The following is a 6,000-nucleotide window of genomic DNA, read 5'->3' as shown; positions in this document are numbered from 1 at the left end:
CAGCTAGAAATAGAACCTACCTGCACTGCACCAAAACCACAGAAACAATAGGGAAGAGAGATACAATATAAAGATACCTCTTTTGCAAGATTTATGTCTACATAAATAATAAGACAAAATGGCTAGAGGACTAAAATGAAGAACTTACCCACAGACAACTAGGAACCCTAATTAGGGACATGGTAAATGAAATAAGGGTGCTACACTCTTAACAATTCTATATTTAAACTTTTACCCTTTTACAAAGGAAGTTTCTGGCTTTTGATCAAGAGATGGAAAGTGGGCGTGATTTGTAATTATGCACAACTACCCTGCATCATTTAGGAGCAAGGTTCTTCTATAAGACCTAAATTTTTCATGTGGCTTCATTTACAAAGATATTACCTAAAAACAAATATTCCATGCTGCGAAATAGCTTAGACTTACCAAGAAACCATGACAGGGAATTTGAGGAGCTGTAAGAATAGCAATGGGAACTGAAATGAGTTCGATCTGAAATTGTTTTTTGTGGGAACCAACTGTACAAAAATATTTTTTCAATGCTAGTACATAATCAAAGTTAAAACCAAGACAGTGATCAAATAAATATCCTTTAATAAAGAAAGAGGAATAATTTTAAAGCACCAAAACTGTGAGTATGATGTTACATCGCATGTACAATAAGGTGAATGCAGTACTTTGCGTACAGGTTTAAATTTATGAATGATAATAAAACCCCATGAAATACACAGCAATAAACTTGCATTGCAGAAAAGCTGCACTAAAGAAAAAAGACCAAGAAGCAGACAATTAAATTTTTTTTAGTTTCTAGGTATTGCTAGAAATGTTTGTTTAGTTCTTAAACTTTTTTTTAAAACATACTTGTGCTTAATACTTAATAACTTTGAGCATTTTCAGGCATAGTAAATTTGCAGAGTTGTTTACAATAAAATATGCATTGAATATGTCCTTTTGAATATAATGGAATTAAAGAATTTTCTTAAAGCCAAGCACAATGTGCTAGTAGTGTCTAATGATAATATTGCACAAAGCTAGTGAATGGAAAATTTGTTTTCATTATTTCTTATTTATTTAACAGGCTTAACAAAGAAGTTAGTTTCACTGACTTCATTCATATAAGACAACTTGCAGCCATCTCTATTTCTTTAGCTTTCCTTTTATAATGATGCATTTGTATACACTTAAAATGAAGTTCAAAACATACAGAAACAGCAACAACACACTGGAAGATGTTAAGTGAATATCCCCAATGCCCAACACCTATTTACCAATTCAGAAGTCAAAACTATGTTTATACTCATTAGGTGACAGTCTCTGGAATAAAGTCTCTGCAGAGTTTGGACTATATGCACCAAAATGGTCTTCATCCTTTCTACTTGTTTCCAATGCACAAACTACTGGTTAATGAGCTTTAGATAATGCTCTATACATTAATATTAAAAACTTATCAGAATAAAATCCATTGCTTGGTCATTTTCCCTATTAGAGGTACAAAGCATTCACATTTGAGAATGGAAAGATGACCTTTTCTGTCAAATTCTGAAGCTCTGAGCCACAGAATATAGAAGACCTGAATCACAATAAAAATACGTAAATGTCAGGTTGCAGATTCACCACAGCCAGAGCTGTGAGTTTTGGATTAACAGTCAAACTGAACTGGAAATACAAAGACCCATATATGCAACAGCCCCTCCCACAAATACACTGGCATGCCTGCCCTCCCTCCCTTGACCCTCCCAAAAATTCTAAGTATTTATGTATTAGGCAGCAATTAAATATAAATTCACTTTGTAGGAAAACTTAAATTACAGTATATTTATAGGTTAAAAGTAGCCATTGTGTTGATAGCATTGATAGCAGTATGTTGATGTGCTTACTACATCACAGAGCAATTTGCAGTCAAGTTTAGGATGACCTACTGTCTGTCAGCTCCAAGAGGACTGAAATCATGCAACATGCTCTCTCAGTAAGGTGCTTCTGTTACTCCTCTTCTTTGCAAGAAGCTTTGCTTGTTCTTAACATTAATTCTGTAGCGTGAAACATCAACAACATATTGTCCATGCTTATGAAATCATTACCAGAAATACATCCAGGTAATTTAATTACATAAGCATTACAATGAAAATAAAATCTGATTACAAGCATGAGCAAACTTGATTTACAAATTACACTCCTGAAATTCAGTGCAACAAATGGAATAAGGGTAACATTAACCAATAAAGTTTCTGCCTCCTCTTCTCAATAAGTTGCATCTTCAATAATGCATCTATCATTACTTTATTATTAAACAGTACAGAATATAGTGCTTATACTCAAAATGATTTTTTTTACAAATAATGTAGTGAAGTATGTTGAGTTCTATCCCCAATTCAGTCACAAAAGAACACAATATATAATCATACTAATTTATTTTACAAGTGTCTGGTGTAGAATGCAGACTGTCAGATTAAAAAAAAAAAAAAAAACCAACCAAACAAACAAAAACCAGGCAAAACTTAAAAGTGATGTTTGAGAAAAATAAAAAAGCCTTCATCTACCCTAGACAGATAACTAACATGAAAATACAGTAAAGTGAGTAAGACTATTGGTCATTTGTAAAGGATCTGGAACCTCCATGAATGAGAACATGAAATTCCTGTTGATACAAATTCAATTTCTGAACAAGGCTATTGCTGTTTACCTTACATTTTGGTTATTTTAGTAGAAACTGAATATTTAGTTTCTTGTTCCCACTCATAAAAGATTTTTTCAGTCCTTACATAAGCATTTGTACAATAAACATTATGCATTCCAAATCTTTACTTCACTCGATCAGTTACACCATAGTAAAACTTCTAATTTGAAAAAAGAAAGAATTTTCTAAAAATGGAAAAAGCCAAAAGCTGATGAACTACTTAAGATAAATAACTAGCAACAGAACAATGCAGCCACAACAATAAAATGAAAAATATCAATAGGCAGGTCTTTTTATGGAGGCTCTTTTTCCTTGCGCATGTTTACGTGTTTTTCCTTAGTGATGCTTGCCATGATTTCTCACGGACCAACACAACTACTGCAGCTTTTCTCAGCTGTGGAGGAACTGACCTCAACGCAGGACTGTCATAACTTCCTTAAGTTTCTTGTGAATATACTCAACAACTTTCCTCATCTTCTGCGGTAGCCATCCCACTGGAAAATTTTACATGGCACAGGATGGTACCTTCTATGCATTAGCTTGTGTACAGTACATATGCACAATTTTTCTATCCAAGTGAAAATTATGTGAAATTGTGACATCTAGTGACTCATGAAGATTTAAATTCAGGATTGGTTTGGGGTTTTTTTGAGCAGGATGTGGAAAAAATCCCCATTCATTTTCCACACAGAAGATGGCAGTTTTTAACTGATACCTACTGCTATGCTCAGCGTAACAACTACATTTTGTGTGCCAATAAAATACATGCTCATATGAGAATTCCATTTCTATTGAGACTAAGTTACCACAGAAATCTAAGATTTCAGCTAAATATGAAACAGATTAAGAAGAGTAATTTTCATCAATCATGCACACATTTTTCAAGGCAAAGATGACAGATCACATGGCAAACATATCTGAAAACCGTAGTACAGTACAGCATGGAGCTATTTAGGTAACAACACAGTGGTAAACTGCAGACAAACGTGTTGTGCAAGGGAAGCACTGCACAAATACTTTAGAGTTACACTATTTTTCCTCGGATTGAAATTTTGCTAGTGTTCTGTATGCATACTCCAAGGAATGAAACTGCAGGCTGGAAAATAGGAAAAAATGAACATAAAAGTTGCTTGTTCACCACTGTTAATTTAGCACTAAGTTTCAGATGAAATGTGCAATGTGAGTTACTATTCTACATCATAGTTCTGTTCTGTGCTACAGCCAAGAGTTTATTTGATTACCTTGGTTTTAATGTGTGGTGTGACTGAAACTACAAACAAATGTAGAACAAAACAGCTGATGGTACAGGTGGTGTTGAATTATTTTGATGAATCTTGAAACTGCTGCCACTGCTGCATAAACACAGCATCAGACAGTTTGCAACCATACCATGTAACACAGAATTCAGAGAATAAGAAAAAAGCATCATGTAGTTTTAGGCCTGTGAAAAGCCAGTATCAGTTGTTTCACACAGCTGAAAAATAGAGACCTGGCAACTAACACAGCAAAATCGATACAATTCTACAGTAACACTGCTTGCAGGTGCTTTGAAAAATCAATGTTCACTAACTTGAATAAGTAAGGCAACATGGTTAAGAAAATCCTCTCAAGATGTTTGACAGTGCTTTAATTTTTGGACAGCCACAGCAAAACATCTTCAATAGACTGAAGGGTCCCAGAGCTGAGGTTCCTTTAGACTACACAGCCTATTGCTAAGGTAAGGTCTCCTGCTCCTCTCTCTGTAAGTAAACGGCAAGACGTGAAATCCCCTGTTATAAATGTTAACACAGTACGTGTTCCATTACACGACAGCAGCAATGAGTAACTCCACTTAAAAGAACCCAGATCCCCATATAGTAGTTTATCTGTCAAAAGAGGAACAGTGAATGGACCACACAACACAAAGGACAGGGACTGTGTATTTCTCAAACACAGAGTACGTTACGCTAGTAAAAACAAAATGCTAGTGAAAATTCAGCTTTCCTAGAAGTCTAATGGGCTGATTTTTAATACCACATGAGGTTTTTAGGTGGTACAAGGCTACTTGTATCTCTGTATTGACATACCTCTTGGTATTGTGGTATTGTAAGAGTAGCTGCCTGCAGCCATTAGTCATGAGGTTTAGGACTACTCCTAAGTATTCACTGCAGAGGAAGTTGCAACTTTCCTTTAAAAATAAAACAGAATCAAAAGAAACTTTTTTCAGCCAGTAGGCTTTTGGGTATGAAATACAAACATTTCTGCAGCCATTAAAGGGAATAATGAAAACCAGCAAGAATAGCATGATTTTCACAACTCAATTACCAGTATGCTTAAGTGCTTCGATCTTTTTTAAAGAAGGCTGCTTAGACTAATCAAAAGCCATTTTAAACCAAAAGAGAAAAATATTTTTAAGTATGAAATTACAAAATATTGCTTCTTATAACAAATGATAAAAGTATAACTAACTTGGTTCAGCATACCTAAATATTATTTTAAAAAAGCATGAAAATGTCTACTTTAAAAAGATGTCAGACTAAACATGACCTTCTAAAAAGGTGCTGCAGTATGTCTTGCTAAACGTATCATGATGGGAACAAAACATTCTTGAATATGTACTGAATTCAACTCTTAATTCTCATTGTGCTGTGGTCACTTGTTGCTTTTCATACTGACACGTGCTTCTTCAAGCTAAGAAGAAAAAAAGTCTTAGTTGCATGTTACTGAATTTCAGCTACTGTAGTGCAACTATGAATTCTCTTTCTGGAATATCAGACTGCTACACAGCAAGCTTCTCTGCAGGGAGCCATTTAGTTGAATTTTCAAGCACATGAGATATTCAGTGCAGTGAAGGGGCCATTTTATAGCTGGTTTGGAACCCCAAAGTTACTCTAACAGCAAGTAGTCTCCCAACTCAAAATGGCCCCCTCACTTAACTGGCCATACATTACTAACGCAAATATAAAAAGTGCTTAAGAATTGGGCATTCTTGATAGTATAAAATGCACGTCTAAACAACTTAGCTTTCTGCCCAAATCAAAATTTGTTTGAACAAATAAAGAAAAAAGTGACCTGAAATTAACATTTCAGGCCATTTTTTTCCATGCACTGAGTTATTTGCCAAAGAAAGACTATTTCTTTGCCAAAGAAAGCCTCCTGTGGAATTGATGGTCATAACTGCTGGCTCTGAATTCTCAGAAATGCAGAAGAAAAGTAATCTTCAACTAGGGTTTCTTTTCCCACGTTGGTGTCTGTCAAGCACCTGTTAGGGAAGAAAGAAAAAGGAAAATCTGAAAAGCTAAACGGCTGTACAAATATTCTCTGATCAACATATTAGGCAACTCTAA

At 34.8% G+C, this 6,000-nt stretch overlaps 1 protein-coding gene across 1 annotated transcript in view; it reads right to left on the bottom strand.

Annotated features, from left to right (window-relative positions):
• Window positions 1-577: 577 nt before the first annotated feature.
• The window catches only part of JMY (junction mediating and regulatory protein, p53 cofactor), a 63,703-nt gene continuing 58,280 nt past the window's right edge, over window positions 578-6,000 (bottom strand). Inside the window, exon 11 of the mRNA XM_014881388.2 lies at window positions 578-5,915. The gene's annotated coding sequence lies outside the window, so the exon portion shown is untranslated. The remainder of the gene's footprint in view (window positions 5,916-6,000) is intronic.

Source organism: Sturnus vulgaris, chromosome Z (assembly GCF_052056855.1).
Source record: "Sturnus vulgaris isolate bStuVul1 chromosome Z, bStuVul1.hap1, whole genome shotgun sequence".
Taxonomy (NCBI): Eukaryota; Metazoa; Chordata; class Aves; order Passeriformes; family Sturnidae; genus Sturnus; species Sturnus vulgaris.
The sequence above is the reverse complement of the archived record's forward strand: the minus strand, read 5'-3'. Positions and strand labels throughout refer to the sequence as shown.